This window comes from Punica granatum, chromosome 1 (assembly GCF_007655135.1).
Source record: "Punica granatum isolate Tunisia-2019 chromosome 1, ASM765513v2, whole genome shotgun sequence".
NCBI lineage: Eukaryota > Viridiplantae > Streptophyta > Magnoliopsida > Myrtales > Lythraceae > Punica > Punica granatum.
Window position 1 is genome coordinate 46,151,158 of NC_045127.1, and position 17,427 is coordinate 46,168,584.

The 17,427-nt window shown below is 35.9% G+C and overlaps 1 pseudogene; it reads left to right on the forward strand.

Annotated features, from left to right (window-relative positions):
• Positions 1-881: 881 nt before the first annotated feature.
• LOC116198077 lies at positions 882-3,386 on the forward strand (annotated as a pseudogene).
• The last annotated feature ends 14,041 nt before the right edge of the window (positions 3,387-17,427 follow it).

Here is a 17,427-nt window from a genome sequence, read left to right on the forward strand (position 1 = left end):
TTTAATTTTTATTGTTGTGAAAAAAAAGTTGTCACGCTAAAATCAGGAAAGCAGAATGAAAAAGTTTCGCTGAAAACAACAAAGTCGTCCTCCTTCAATAAAGGATAACCTCCCCTTGAGATTTAGAAAGATGGCATTTAATCTTATTTATTGGGAAAATATGCACTCAGTCATAGTTAACTCAATTGACCAAATTATCATTTTTGTGAGAATACTTATTAGGGTCTTAACTCTCAATATTTGTCTTTTTTAGTCCATACTTTTATTTTTTTACTAAATAAGGTTCGCATTATATAAAATGTCCATACACAATCTTTACCATTTTTATATTTTGTTTTTACTAAAAAAATAAAATAATGGAAAAAAGGCTTCGATCGGAGAGGATAATAAAGAGAGGGAAGGGGGTAGCATGTCGTCGGGCAATGGGGATGAGAGAAGAGGCGAAAACCGAGACCAAACCCGATTCGAAAACCTAATACCCAATTTCAATTTCGAACGATTTCATACCTTAATCCGGTTCTAGGGTTTCTGAAAAAAAAAATCCAATAGGGACAGATCCTCACCAATTTTAAATTTCAAAATAAATTTAAAATTTCTAAATATTTAAATTTGTTTTACGTGATTTTGAATTTGTATATGGTGTTAGTTTCTGATTTGGCAAGTATTACCCTCAATGTTATTTGAATTTGCTTCATTTAATGACCACCACCCTAGGAAACACTATTAGAATAACATCAATTTGCGAGGGAATTTTCCCTAGCAAATCCCTTCCAAAGTCGAGGGAAACTCGTAGCAAATTATTTGTTTGGGAATATCGAGGAATTTGCCACGGTTGAAAATTGCTATGGAAATATTCCACCCCAATCCCTCGCAAAAATTTAAAAAAAATACATAAGAGGCTTGCAAGGATATTTCCGCTGCAAATCCGAAGCTATGCGAGGGATCTTCCCAAAAACCACTCCGTCTCCCAATCGAGCTTCGGAACTTCTCAAGTCGATGCCCTCTCTCAGTGCCCCCCAGATCGCCGGCCTCCAGCTCGTGTTGCTGCCCTGTTTGGTGCATTCCAGCAGCCTCACTTAGGGAGGTTACACCAATGTGACGTGACAGCAGGCTGGTTCTCTCTCTCTCTCTCCTCTCTGCTCAAAGCATGGGAAAGGTGTTCATAAGCAGAGATGTCTGTCAAATTCAAATGTGAAAAGTGCTTCCCGAGATTTCCAGCTTGTGGGTTTTCAAGGACGTGATCTATGCTTTCCATTGGTTCACAGATTCGAAGCTCCTCGTATGTATGCTTCCCCCGTCTCTTTTCAGCTGAAATGGATTCTTTCATGTGCTGCAGTGCTCTGTCTGTGTTGTTGTTCCTCTGTTTCTCTCGTAGTTAGAGAAGCTTATTGGACAAAAATGCCATTTTTTGTTTGTCAAGAACAGGAAAAGTGGGAAAAGATTGTTCCTTGTGATATTGTTGATAGTTGCTTTTGCCTTCTTGTAGTGCATTTGATCCTGCAACCACAAGGAAGTTCTTGTTGAAGTTTCCCCGCGAGTATTGTGTTAGAGAGATTAGAATGAGGAAGTGTCAAAATAGCTACTTCGACGGTGTTAGCGGCGAGTCTAGAGGGGCTCTTATTGTTTTGGAAGGATTGGACCGGAAAAGTTTGCAATCAAGCAGACTGGTTTCGTGCTTGGAGGGTTTGGGGCATTCCGCGGAGCTATGGAGGTTCCCGACAGAACTACGAGTGTCGGGCAAATGATATCCTTGTACCTGGCTAATAAGTCGGAGTTGGATGACAGGACAGTGCATCTCCTCTTCTGCCGAATCATTGGGAGAAGAGGTGGGTCTCATATATCCACTCATGCATTATTTTTAATTTGCTATAGAATTTTTGTTTTTTGGTTCGAGTTACAAGTTTGAGTTTGATATTGCTTGTGCCCTTTTGCTAGCCTTAGCTTAGTTAAGATTGATCCTTAGACGAGCCGATCATTTATTTTCCCCCTTAAGTTGTGCTTCATTGTTCGATTTTGCGGATCCAGATAGGTGGTCTTTGTGAACGAACCGGGAATTTTGAACACTGCATCATTAGTTTGTGCTTTTACATGTTAAGTTAATCACTAGTTTCTTTGTTTTCTGGTGGCAAGTTAGCTGTTCACACTGTTTAAGTAATCGTTACATTTATGTGCGGATGGCAGTAGGCCCAGCTACATTGATATGTTGGCAGCTGAATTTTGATGGCGAAGTCCCATGTTGATTTCACCCTTGTTTGCTTCCAAATACATTGTAAAGTTACTGTTCACGAAAAACAAGAATTACGAGAGTTAAGCGCCACGTTCTTCTAAGATTTTTCGTGTCGGTTATACTGCTCGCTAGAACTGTAAATAACTTAACAATTCCATTCCATGCTTATCTGTAACCTCTAAGGTTTCCTACAGAAATTTTGCTGCTGAGAGAAATTTCGGACTTAGCTCTTTTCTTCCTTTCCCCTGTGATAATTCTCATGTGTAACTTTCATTTTCACCACTGTCCATTGTCGCTTGTTATATTTTATTACATTTGCAGATCACTGATGGAAGCAAAGTTGAAAGGTGGGACCACCCTTGTTGTTTATCAATATTTATACTTGAGAGTTGCTTTCTCTTCTGCTAAAGGACTCAATATCGAATGGTGTAAGGTAAATAGGAGCTAGAAAGTACTTTCTTTTACTTAAACATTCTCTGATCCCCATTTGCGATCCTTATGATTATATTATGATGACTCTTCCAGGCACCTGAGATTGGACTGTTGGCACCGGATCTTGTTCTTTACCTTGACATTGCACCTGAGGTTGTTTATGCTTCGTCTCTTCTTTGGGACTCCAACAACATGTTATTCTAAATTTTGCCTCAAAATGCATAATGAAGGAACTGAGTAGTCATTTGGAAAACATTCATTCTCAGAAAGCTGCAGAGAGAGGGGCCTATGGAGGTGAGAGGCACGAGCAAGTCAAGTTTCAGAAGAAAGTTGCCGAACGATACAGGGTCCTGCGTGGTTCCTCTTGGAAGGTATACTTTGATTGCTCGTTCAGGCCGAAGATGTGTATCGGCCCCAATTCAGTCAGCTGCAGGAACACCATCATGGAGAACATGAAGAGGGTGGTGACGAGGAATATCCGGAAGGACAGGGCGAGGACTACGGCTATTCGATTGGCGGTTATTAGGTGATATTAGTGTCTCGTTATCATGCTTTTCAACCTTAATGCTTTGAACCTTTATGTTTTTTTATCTTTATTATCTATAATATTACTAATAGTAGGCTTAAGATACCTAGACAATGTTAACTATTTTCGCAATTGTTGAATGTTGGTAACTATTTTCGTAGTTGAATGTTGGTTGAATTGCAATTCAGGTTTTTAATGAAATTTCGCTTGAGAAATGAATTTTAATTTTTAATTAAATTTGCAAGGGAATCTTTTCCCCACAAATCCCTCGCAAATTGCTAGGGATAAATGCCGACCCAAATCCCTCGTAAAAAACTAAAAATAGACTCGCAAATCTCTCGCAAATAAAAAAAACAAAAATAAGTGCGACCAACAATTTCACGATGGATGTCATCCCTTGCAAATCCCTTTCAAATCCGAATGAAAAAATGATTTTGAGAGGAAATCAAAAGGGATTATTCCCTCTCAAATTGATGTTTTTCTTGTAGTGAAACATTATTGAAGTCGTTTTCCTCCCTCTTTGACCAGTTTATTTTTATTTTATTTTTACTTTTAAAAAAATTTTATTTCTAGAATTAAAATATATATTTAAAAAACCTTATAAAAATATTTTACGTAATGTGCCGGCTTTATTCAGGAAAAAGTAAATATATGGTCTTGAAAAGAAAAATTAATAAGTTATGAACTCAATTGATATTTTTTTCCTAAAATAATAGTTTGGTCAAATAAGTCAAATGGGACTAAGAGTTCGTTTGAAAGTGATGTGAGAGGTTCCATAATCATTTTTCCTTATAATTGCAAGTAAATTTAGTGTTTGATGAGAGTTTTTGAAATCACGGTTTTAATCCAAATTATTAGGGTCTTAACTAGGGATGATCGGTTCCGAATATCCTGTATTTTTTACGATATTTGGACCCTACCTTGTAAGGGACATGTTTCAAGATTTTGGAATCGGACCCTACCTTATTAAATCCTGGAATCGGAACCTACCCGAAAAATGTATTATACCACAGATTCCGGGTGTCCTATTGGAACCTATAAATTTTTTTCTCTGCCTAAATAAAATAAAAAATGTCACATACATAATCAGTAATCACGCCAAATAGAATATCAACAAAGATTTAGATTAATCAACAACAACAAAAAATAATATGTCTCATCAATCTATTGACAAAATTAAACATACATAATACGATCCCCACAACAAAGTGCCTTTGCTTTGATTAATTAAAAGAGACAGTAACTTTACTATTTCATCTTTTTTTAAAAAATAAATAACCGGTTCCTGGTACCCTATAAGTAGGAACCGGAACCGGAATCGATTTTCACCGGTTCCTGATTTTAATACCCGGAATCTACCCTATTTTCAATATGAGTTACTCGGACCCTACCCTAACGGGTAGTTTCCGACCGGTTCCGGGTATACCCAGTACCCGTCTTAATTTTTTTCTTTTTTAGTCCATACATTTATTTTTTTACTAAATAAGGTTCACATTATATAAAATCTCCATACACGATCTTTATCATTTTTATATTTTATTTTTGCTTAAGAAGTAAAAAATAAAAATAATTGAAAAAAGCTTCGATCAGAGAGGATAAATAAAAAGAGGGAAGGGAGTTGGCCTATCGTCGGGCACTAGGGATGAAAGAAGAGGCGAAAACCAAGACTCGACCCGATCTGATCCGAAAAATTAATGCCCAAGTTCAATTTCAAATGATTTCATACCTTAATTCTATCCTAGAGTTTCTAAAAAAATCTCATAGGGGCTTATCCTAACCAATTTTAAATTTCGAAATAAATTTAAGATTTCTAAATATCTAAATTTGTTTTACATGGCTTTGAATTTATATCTGAAGTTAGTTTCCGTTTTGGCAAGTATTACACTCAATGTCATTTGAATTTGTTTCATTTAATGACCACTGCCGCAGGAAACATGACTTTAGGCTTTTTTCCTCCCTCTTCGACTAGTTTATTTTTTACTTCTAAAACTAAAAAAAAAAGCCTTATAAAAATATTGAGGAAAAATTAAATGCATGGTCTTCAAAAGAAAAATTAATAAGTTATGAACCCAATTGATATTTTTCCTAAAATAATAGCTTGGTCAAGTAAGTCAAATGCGACTAAGTACTTATTCTTTCAATAAATGAGGTTAAGTGTCATTTCTCCAAATTTCAAGGGAGATTAGTACACTTTATCCTAAACTAAATTATATGACAAACTATCAGAAAATTTGATATACAAATAGTGAACAAATCAAATTTTCATAATCGGGTTTCTTTCTTTGCACGCCGAGAATTGAGAATAGTATTTTTGGTATGTGATGACATTTGTTTTAAAAAGTTCTAATTGATTTGTTCAAACTTCAAAGGGCGCAAAGTTCCAATGAGGATTGAAGCCCAGGTCCAGCAACTTTCTTTTTCCCCCTTTTAAAAATTTAATTAATATCATACCATGATAATATCTCTAGATTTGGGGAAAAAGTCATCTTTAGTTCTCAACCTTTCAATATATATATTTTTTCACTTTTGTCCTAAACTCTATGCTTTTATTCAACTTCATTCTTAACCTTGCACGTTTTGTTCACTTTCAGTCCTACCATGTACATTTCCATCAAAATATGAGTTTTCCGCCCAAAATAATTTTAAAAATTAATTTTACTTAAAATACTTCAAAAACTAAAAGAAAAGAATCAGAGAAAGAAAGGGAGAGGAAGGGATGGCCGCTAGAGAGGGCCCTTCCCCTCCTAGGTTGCCAGCACCTTGTGGGGTCACCAACATCCTCGGAGGGGGAGGGATGGCCACCGACGAGGCCACCTAGCTCCCGTAAAATCGATGGATCCTAGCCTAGATTGAGAGGGAGAAGGGTGATTGCCAGTGAGATTTCCCTTGCCTCCTCCCTCTTTCTGTTGATTTACTAGACACTTTTTTTTTGTTTCCAAATTTTTTTAGTAAAATTTATTTTTATAATATTTTTGGATGGAAAATTCCTTTTTGATAGAAAAGTAGATAGTAGACTAAAGTGAACAAGAAGTTGAACTAAAATAAATATTTATGATGAAAGTGAAAAAAGTAGTTTAAGGTTGAGGACTAAAAATGGTTTTCACCCTCAAACTTTGGAGTGTTCCTAAATTTGCGATAACAAAAAAAAACTCTTTTATGTAAGACAGTTCGATTGGTAAAAAAATAGGTATGACAGTCCCACGTTGTTGCTAGTAGAAACGAATCATTAAGTCAAGATGAAAGTTCTAACTTAATTTTTGAAGATTTGATCGAATCCAAGAAAACATAAATTTTGGATTTTATGCTATTATTGAAGAAGTAGATTTAGATTCTAGAGCATGAACCATGGAGATTTGTTGACTATATATCTATGTAATAACAGTAAACTTATAAAGTTTTGAGCATATATAGAGAGAGTACGTTATATATTGTTACTCTAGCACATTTTTTTATTTTCTTTTGTGGATTTACTTTATTATATTATATCGTATTATATTTTTTATGAATGAAAATAAACTTTACCCTTATTGCTCTTTGTCTTACTAGGCATGAATTAAAAAAGATATTATTATTATTATTATTATTATTATTATTATTATATCTTATTCAAATTTAATACATAAAAAAGGTAATATTTTCGTAAAAAGTTTTCCGACGAGTCATTTATTGGGACATAATCACTACTTTTTACATATATTACTTTCTGATCTTTAAAGAAATTTTTTTTTTACATCTAATATTAATTTTGGGTTATTAGATCAAACTAATTAATTATACAATAAAAATGTGATTTAACAAAAAATAAATAATTAGAGCATGTGTTTTTTCAGTCAAGCACAATTACTGAATTAAACACAAAATGTAAGTTTGAAGAGGTATAAATTATTACAAGTAGCAATTTACGGGCCAAGTATCAGTTAAAAATTAATATATATATATATATATATATATATATATGGCTCAGTTCGTATAAAGCAATATATTATCTCTTACGCATAGGCCATATTTCATCAAATGCTAGAGCAAACCGCTGGCCATTTGGGTCCCTCTGGAATAAGTTCTTCATGTTAAATTGTACTTAATACATTGTATTAAACGATGTAATCTACCAACATGAGTTAGTTCAAGCGGTTTGACATTTATTCCACTTAAGCAAGGTCTCGGGTTCGAGTCATTGTGAATGCAAAAAATCCATGCTGAGAAAACTTTACCCCTTAATAGGCTGATCCAGTTCGACTGGATTAGTCGGGGTCTAATTAGGCTTTCGAATACTAGAGTTTCCACCGAAAAACGGTGTAATCTAAATATAATAACATGCAAATATGCGAGTACTATAACGTGTATAAATAATAACACCGCCCGCGCATGTACAGGCCACCAATACTAGTATAAGCTATTACTAAAAACTTTTTTTTAGTGAATTATCTACTATAAAAGTTATGTTATTACTTAACAAAATTAGGGAAAATTACTTGGATAATACAAAACTTTTTAAATTGTAACATGAACGATATAAAATCTTTTTTTTGGATTAATTGCACTTGTGGTCCAAAAAGTTTCATAAATGTTACAGGTTTGTCCAAAATCTTTTTTTTTGCTAATTTGTTGGTACATTAAGTTTCAGAACTGTTTCAATATAATACATTCCGTCATCTCGTGCTTGACGCCGTTAGTTCAACGCTGATGTGGTTCACTACGTGTCAGCACCTTTTTAACGTGGCCGAAACAATAAACAGAAGGGTGACAAAATGTTTTATAGAAGTTACATTATGGTGCACCGCTCCGAGCTTTGACATACATGGTCGGCCGTGGGGGAAAGAAAGGCGTGAAGGTTATGAGAATGCACGCATAAGAGAATGAGGGGGAGAGTAGGACGGAAGAGAAAACATTTTGTAACTTTTGTACCATTATGTAACTTTTATAAAATACTTTGTACTATTAAGTTATAATTTCAAAAGAGTTTGCACCATCAGGTAACTTGTGCAAAACATTTTGGCGCCCTTCTGTTTATTGTTTCGGCCACGTTAGAAATGTGCTGACACGTAGTGAGTCACGTCAGCGTCGAACTAACGGCGATGACAGAATGTATTACATTGAAACGGTTTTAAAACTTAATGTACCAACAAGTTATCAAAAAAATATTTTGGACTAACCTGTAACATTTATAAAACTTTTTGGACCATCAGTATAATTTACTCTTTTTTTTGTAACAATTTGGTACAAAACGCATCAAATTGTTTCAATCAAGTCTAATTCGTCAATTTTCGCCGACGCCGTGAAGACTTTCTGACGTGGTACGTGCCGGGACAAGTCGTATTGAACGTAAGTTCAAAACTTTTAGTATGATGTAACAAATAGGTACAAAACTTTATTAATATGTAACAAATTGGTACAAAATTTTTGTCAAGGTATAACGAAATGGTACAAAACTTTTAGCATGATATAACAAATTGATACAAATAGTGGAACAAATGAGACAATGTCAAAGCAAGTTAACCTGCTTTAAAGCAACTTTGGCAGCACAATATGGATTGCTTTGCCTTTCAAAGCAGCAACAACCAATGTAAACTCAGCAACAACATAATATGAAATACCATATTTGTCTCTCACCATATTTAGTAAAGAACTCTCATAACTAAATGGCAAAGAGTTACCAATAGCAATAATAAAAGAGCATATTGTTCTTTCCAAATCTCAACAAGATGAACATAAAAAAAAAATATTGCTCTTTAAACCTATAACAAGAGAGACCGTACTCTTTCCACCACTAAAACATCAAAAAAGGTCGACAATGTTCTTTCTACTAGTATAAAAATGGACAATACAAGGCCAACAGTTATACCTAATCAGTTCAACATGAGCATCAAAAGTGCAGCATTTGTAATCTCACATAAAGATGAACATAAAAACGACATTCTAAATCTTAATTGCCAACATGTGGTGGTTGGCGCAAAGAACCTGATGTCTTTGCCTTCCTCCATGTTGTTGGTGGCTCTTAGCTGAGAGAATTTGGAGCAGATCCATCACATGTGTTTTTGCTTCCCTTACCTCTCCTTTTAAGAGACACAGAATGCCATATTCCTCTCTTATTTTTCCTTTGGCTCGAAGATCTTGAAGCATATATATGTAGTAGGTGGATTTGGTGGTGGCTGTGACGTCCTAATAAATTGAGACTCAAATTGAGCATGAGTAGGTAAGGCATGTGGCTGGGGAGAAGCCTGAGGATCCAAACAACCAATAACTGTAAAAGTTTCACATTTTCATGAAAATGTGCGCGCGCTTGATATGTATACCTAGGTAATATTGCTTTGGATGAACTTCGATCTATAAAGATGTGGACCAGCATATGGGGGCTCGAGACCATTGTCATGTGTTCTTCTCCTCTTTTCCTATAACTAGCTTGAAAACCAAGGAATTAGATCGTTGAAATGAATGAATATAAGGAATATATATTTGTCTGGCAGTAACTCACAATGTTTTGTTGGCTGGAACTTCTACTTGGCAGATCTTGCTCTGTGTTTGAAAGACCTGCTGAAGCACTCATTCCTCTCTTTTTACATGTCTTTTTATTATGATAAGCTTCTTTGCATATTGAGCATTTCATTTTCATGTAGCATTTGTTTCCAATAATCTCGGTGCCATCTTTAACAACTCGTACAGTTTGCTCATTAAGACCCTTTCTCCTAACAGTTTGGGGCCTAACCTTTTTTGGCTTCAAGGGAGGAGGTTTTACTGGTTCCAAACCAGTTGAGCCATAATTATTTAGATCTCGTAATGGATAGATGACTGGTTCATAGCAAGCTTTAAAGCTTGCGAAACTATAGATAGGATGGATAAAATCTTTCGGCTTCCTCCTTTCTAGTCGTACACATGCAATTGCATGGTGATAAGGGATCCTGAGAGTTGCCACCCTGAGGCCCACTCATTGTACTTCTCAAGCTTCTTCAGAATCTTAGGACAAAACCTCCCATTATACTTGTCTGTAAGTTTCCTTTTCACGGACATCCTTTTCATTATAATACTCTAAAACAATGTAATAATAAGCTTATCCATTTCTTCCAAAATCCATCAGCACAATAAAAAAGATTACACATTATTATTAATTTTCAATTCGAAGTAATGTACTTACTAAGTATGTGGAGTACCTACTGAAGCATTCACAGTGGTTGGTTAACAGAATATCAGACTTGGGATATTCCCTAAAATGGGACTTTGACCACTATGATGGGGGTTTACTCCATGTGCTTCCTAAATTCTACTGGGTAAATGGCTTTGGCAGCAGCCCATTACAAGTCTTTAAATCTTTCATCTTCTTGATAATGTCTACTCTGCAAAGGTTTTTCCATAGATGTCGAATGCAAATTATTTTCTCTGCAAGAGGAAACAATTCATCAATGGATTGAACTAACCCCTTGATAACAGAACACAATAAAAAAAAACACAGTCAGCAAGTCCCACAATTAAATAGACATTTAAGTATATTCCAATAAATTAACACAAATATGTAAGTAAACTTAATCGGTTTTCAATAACACCATATCGTTTCCTTATCTCCCATAAAAGTTCGAGGGAAGAATCATCAATATTCAAGTCTCTTACGAGATTTTCTCCACCACCCCAAATGCTATAAGAAAGATGCAATCATTTGTTGGGAATTGATGTATACCCTAGAGATAATCTGTCATTAATTCTATAATGTGACATATATTTTATTATAAGATGAGGCATTTCTGTTATTGCGTGGGTTGAGCTAAATATTAATTTTACACAATAACGTCCTTGGAATAGGAGGCTCAATAGGCATCAAGTATGACTTGATTGTGAGATCATATAATTATTGAATACTATTCCTAAATTTCCATAGTCAAAGTATTATTGTTAATTAGGACGATGATAATGCGGTTAGACTAGTGTGGGTATTGATTGATGACCAAGTCTCACAGGTCATGAATGTGAAGACATCGAGTCACACCGCAAGTATACATTAGGAGTAATGTGTACTGGACTGACCCGCCATGAGATTGTTACATGGGTCATTACGTGACTATCATTAGCAAGTCTCATAGTGACTATGGTACAGTGGTCCTTTGACTTGATGGTTTTCTACATGTAATATCATATATTTTGATACTGTCAAATGCCACCGTAATAGGCTAGTTATAAAGACAGTTATTGGGTATGCTACAGAGCATGGAGAGGAATGTGAGTGACCAAGATAGGATTTGTCCCTTCTACGTAATGGGAACGATATCTCACGGCCGCTTGGTGGGTAGAATCTAAAAGGGTATGCATACCCAAATGAGTCGATATAGGGATATCGAGCTCATTTGTTTTTATATACTTACTCGGTAAACCAAGAAAGAGAGATTGAGCCATACAAGGATGACAACGACCATTCATTGGGCTCAATTGAGATATAGAGGACAAATGGATCATACTGCACGGTAACATAGGTCACAAGGTTCGTCGAGAAATTGACTTTCTGATTACTTGAGTAGCAGTGATGCATTGCTAGATCCCGCTCACTATTTGTAATATTGAAATAGAGATTTCGATATTACTGTCAACGTAATTGGGAACTTACAGGGTCACACACTACTACTAAATTGACGGTATAATTTTGAAACAACGAAACTGTCTAATGAAGATTAGACGAGTTAAGGTGCAATCGATTAATCATATATTTAATAAGATTAAACTTACCGATTAATTAGACCCGATTTACTAAATTAATTGGACTTGGTTTGTACACGTAATAGAGACACAAGGCGGCACGAAATAAAGCATTTGCCTTTTGCATGACCGGCCATATAATGGCAAGCATGCATGGCCACGTGCAAGGCCATTTGATGGCCACATTACATCCATGAAATCAGCTGAAAAATGGCAATTTGGGAAGCTTAATTGAAGCAATCCCACACCGGCCATTGATAAAGAAAAGCCCCATATATGCTTATATATAAAGAGCTCAAATGTTGAGCTTTTCAGGAGATATATATGCATATATGTGTATGTACGTATGTGCGTGTATGCTTTGGAGAATTCGAGTTGAATTGTTCAACTCGTTAGGTTCGATTAGTCTAATAATTCTAGGTGTTATACCGGTGTTTTCGTCAAGCGTTGGTTACTAGCACCGTCGATCTCGAACACTCGTCGACGAAGTCGGTGTGGATACTGGTAGAGGCGTCACGCGTGGAGCGCTCGATCGATGAATTGATATTATCCAGGTACACTCTATCTACTCCCATTCTATTAGTAGGTCTTGGAGAATTGATATTATCCAGGTACACTCTATCTACTCCCATTCTATTAGTAGGTCTTGGAATCTAATTTCACGGGTATGAAATTTTGAATTTCTCCTCCTTCTACCTTTATGTAGGCCCCGTGAAACTAGCTTCGTTTGCATTTATTCTCACTGCTGCGAGGAGCTGTCCACTATATTTTCCCTTAAGCCAACACCCATCCAATCCAATTAATAGCCCGCAGTCAGCTAGGAAACCTCTCTTACAGGCATCAAAACATACATACATATATCTTGAAGATGTGATGGTCAGTCCCTATTAAAACAGAAGAACCGAGTTGGTCTTTCTTAATTCTTCAAAATAGTCTCATAATTTTGCATATTGTGTCTTGTATGGACTCCTTAATAAGGTAATAGCATAATTTCTTACCCTCCATAACTTTATCCTGTTGCATTTGGCCTTGAAGTCATGGTCAAGCTGATGTGCAAAAGACTTGGAAGACCAGTTTGGGTCAGCCCGGAAATGAGCTTTATAAGTCTCATCTAACCACTTATAAGATATATCTGTCATGAACCTCTTTCCCACATGTGTGCTTGTCTTTATACTTCTTAATTTGCAATGCATTATTCATTTTATTCCATGCTGACCTTAACATTTATCCATCGCAATTCTTATACTTTACATTGACTCTGTCCTTTTCATTCCTCACTATGCCACGTTGACTTTGTTCATGATACCATATTACTTCCAACATCCTTTAACTCCTTCGTTGTTCCAAACAACACACCAATTATAAACTTTGGATCTTGCAAGCCTCTTTCTCGCTTGAATTTTGGCAACCTACTTGCTTTCCCACCTTTATCGCCAGAGTCTATGCTCTGAAAGCCATCAGACTCATCACCTCCAGCTCCTGGCTCCCAATCACCTTCTTTACTGGTAACATTGACATGTGGTTCTTCTCTGGTTTCAGAAGGGTGGCAACTTCTCTTCCTATGTCGAATGCCTTCTTGCAATGTAACATTCACATCCACTAGAACCACATTATCTATCATGTCATTATCAGTATCATTCAATTCAGAACCCTTATCCTCATTTGCATCTTCAACTAGCATATCTTCCACATATGTTGATTGAGCTCCCACAACAGGAGCATGAGTACTCTCTTCTATCTCTCTAAAACTTCCATAAACCCCATATCATCCAAATGCAAGTTTACATACTCAAAGTCCTCTTGGACATCAACTGAAGGCACATCTCTGTTTGCATCTCCCACAACCTCCTCTATGGACAAAAACCAAAACTCAATCATCACTAATGTTTAACAAGGGCTAAAAAAGCAAAAAGTCTTAGACTTTCTAAATATAACAATTGTGATCCTAGTTAACCACTCAATCCCACTCAATATAGACCAGAGAAGTTTACTTTGTGGTGGAGCGCTAACAATATGGGTCATGATAATAAAATATAGGAAAAGCAAGAAGTATGTCATGTATATAAAAGGAAAAAGAAAGTAGTGGGGGAGAAACTTGAGGACCTAGGAAATGAGGGGAAGAATTATAGAGGTATCTTGAATAGTTCTTGTTTTGCTTCAATGTCTTAAGTGCCAGTGGTTGAAAACTAACTGTCATTTACTAAACTTTTTTTTTTCTTGTACTTGCTTTCTTTGGTTTTGCAGAAGATGATGTGGAGGTCATTAAGTATCCCATTGAGGACCTCTTAGTAAAGCCCAGAGCAAATGATCTAGCATTCACCGCTCATCCTTGTCCATCTACGGACTTCAAAGCTTCCTCGAACTGTGTTGGGGATCTTTTAATGGTTTGGGATTTTTGTTCTTCTTTTAGCAGGCTGCTGCATTTGTCGCCATTTTCTCTCGAAGATTTTGAAAATGCCATATGCCACAAAGACAGCAATTTGGCTCTCATAGTAAAGACTCACTCAACACTACTGCGGTTGGCCAGCTCAATGGTCACCAACAATAATTTATCACCAGCAACACCAAATAATCCAAGCTTACACATCTTTCGACTTCACCCAAAACCTAAAATCTAAACCACATACATCATCAACTCGGTGAGCTAATAGATTACTTACCATACACAGGAGCATGGTCCAAAGAGCTTAGATCGTGAGGCATTGTAGACAAACCAAAACCTTGCATGTGCTCTAACTCCTCTCACTGCTTGCAACGAAACCCTAGTTTGATCACAAGTAGAATGTGAGAAAAACTGAAAAACGATCATTGTAATCGTCTTCCCTCAACCCTTTGTCTTGTCTTCTCTCTCAAGTTTTGCTTTTTGTCTTTGATTTTTTTTCAGCCCCTCGATTATTTCCCGCCTTAGGAACGTGTTTTTTTAAGTTTTCAGCCACGTACGATACGACTTACCACGTCACGTACCGCGTTAGAAAATTTTTATGGCGTCGGCGGAAATTGACGGATTGGACTTGAAAACAACTTGATACGTTTTATATCAAATTGTTACAAAAAAAGATTTTGTACCGTCTGTATTACAACTTAAAAAGTTTTGTATCACCAAATTAATTTTTCCAATAAAATAATGTTTGCTAAAATAGCAATCGAGTGCAAATATGCAAATGAAGAAATGTCATTTTTTTTAACGAAAAAACTATACATTTGATTCGTTACCTTATCAACTTTTCTATTGGAGTTGTGGGGACTCGATGCAGGGCCCGCCGCCCTGGGGGAGATTGCTGATGGGTTTGGGCCGACGTGGCCGACTTTGTCCGATTTTATCTATTTTCGAGTAACATACAATACAATAGAAGTTCATAAATGACGTTGCCAGCATGGTTTATCTCCCCTCTCCCCTTTTTTCAGTATTCATCTATTCTATTTTATTTATAATAATAATTTCAATATATCAAATTTTGAAACTAGTTTTCTTTTTCAAAATATTATGTAAGCATACATTATGAAAAAATGAATAAAAAACTAAGGTAAACGTAACGCGTAATACCAACATTAAATACGCAAGTAATGAAAAGTCATTTTTATCAAATCATATTAAATCTCTAATTTAACCCTATTGTCATCCTTCAGTGTCTTTTATATTCAAAAAGTCGAAAGAAGTTTTGTTATATTTAAATATTGTAACCATCTATCAGTTGAGGCTCTTGAATTTTAGAATATTATAGTACACATCAAAAAAATATCATAACCATTTCATTGGTCGTCAATTTTTATTACTACCTATATTTGTAACCTTAACATTGTCTCGCTATATTTTAGATTTTTTTGTCCAATATAATAAAATTATGTATTAGGACATAGCAGAGTAGTCTTACAATCATAGCCGGCAATGCACATGAATTATTTTCTGGTTTTGGAAGAATTTGAAGGTACAGAGATGAGACTTGACATATACATAAGACGCTTGATCAATCAACCTAAGTCGTTACAACTAGGTCGCCGGCCCTTGATGGTCGACTTTATTGTTGCATTTGACATACGTATATCAGCAGGGTCACCGCGACAAGTCACCTGCAATATCAATCGGATTACTAGTTTTCTTTGGTAACCTTTGACTTTTGAGATTAATTATTGTGGCTATATAGGGTCCCATTTCATCTGTATGGAATTGAGATATATTAATCATATCGAAGACTTTTTCTACTACCATTAATATCCTACCAAACTGGGGGTTAGTCCTCACCTTTTATGGTTTGTCAATTTGATAGGATGGAAGTCGCCCTCTGTGAAATTTTCCTTTCTTTTCTCTCTCTTAATTTGAGATATTAAAAATGACATTGATATATCATAATAAGTATTGCTGAACAATACTTTTTATTATAATAAATTGTACGCATAATTAATGTAATTTCGCGAAATGCCAGCCACAACTCCTCTTCTTGAAATATATAGGACCACTTAGCAGTCCTTTTTTGCTGACATTGCAGATCTAGTACAATGTGAACCCTTCAACTAACATGGATTTTAATATGATCATTTCTTTTAAAGTAAAAATAATTACATAAACTCCTTTGAAAAATTGAAAAAATATAAAAAGAATTGGAACGAAGGGGGAAAGATTGGTGGGGTAATTGCCAGCTATTGACCACCACAGCACCCTCCCCCTCTGCTAGATAAGGTCATCGGAAGCCTGAGAAGTCTCTGGCAGCCTTGTTTGGGTGGAGAGAGAAGGGGGGTGGTGGTCGGAGGAAGAGAGAGAGTGGGGCCAGCAAATCCAGCTAGGGGCTCCCCTCAGGCCGCCTTCGCCTTCTCACTCTTCAAATCTAGGTGGCTAGAGAGCTCTCGGGCCTTATAAGGGAGAGTGGGGCAGTGGGTCCTGTTGGGGCTCCCTGCCGGCCACCATATCCCAGACAAGGTCGTCAAAGGCCTGCAAGGTTTTCGACAACCTTGATTAGAACAGTGATAATGCGGCAGTAGTTAAGGGTTCACATTTTGTTGAGTGAATTGTCAAAATAAAACAAGGAATGTTACGTGTTTCGTTTCAAAAGAAAGGGTATTAATAGCATTTCAAAATATTATAGGGAGTGCATGGAATTTACTCTTTTCATTATTTAATCACTCACTTTAAAATTTTGATAATTGAACTGATAGATTAATTTATTATAAATTCATGAATTTTCAATATACATTTCGATGCGAGACAATAACTCTCAACATCAAATGTTTTATAAAAAAAATTATTGTGACACTTTTTTCTCACACTATATTTCACCATTTATGTTGATTAAATTTTCAAGGAAAAAGAGCTTTGACTTTGTATTTATTTATTTATATATTTTTTCAAGAAGAGAGTGCCCAGTGTAAAATCGGGAAATGGAAGGTCAAGTCAAAATTACGAACACCGTACCCTTGAATTCGTCTCCATGCAGCCTATAAAGGAGTTTAGTTAAGAATATGGACAAAGTCTACGCTGTCCCTCCTTAGGTGTCGGTGACTTTAGTTTAAGGTCCTACCTTTGGATGGGGCTTCCTCTCTGTCTATTAGCTTGTGTTTGGTTTTCAATTTGAAACTT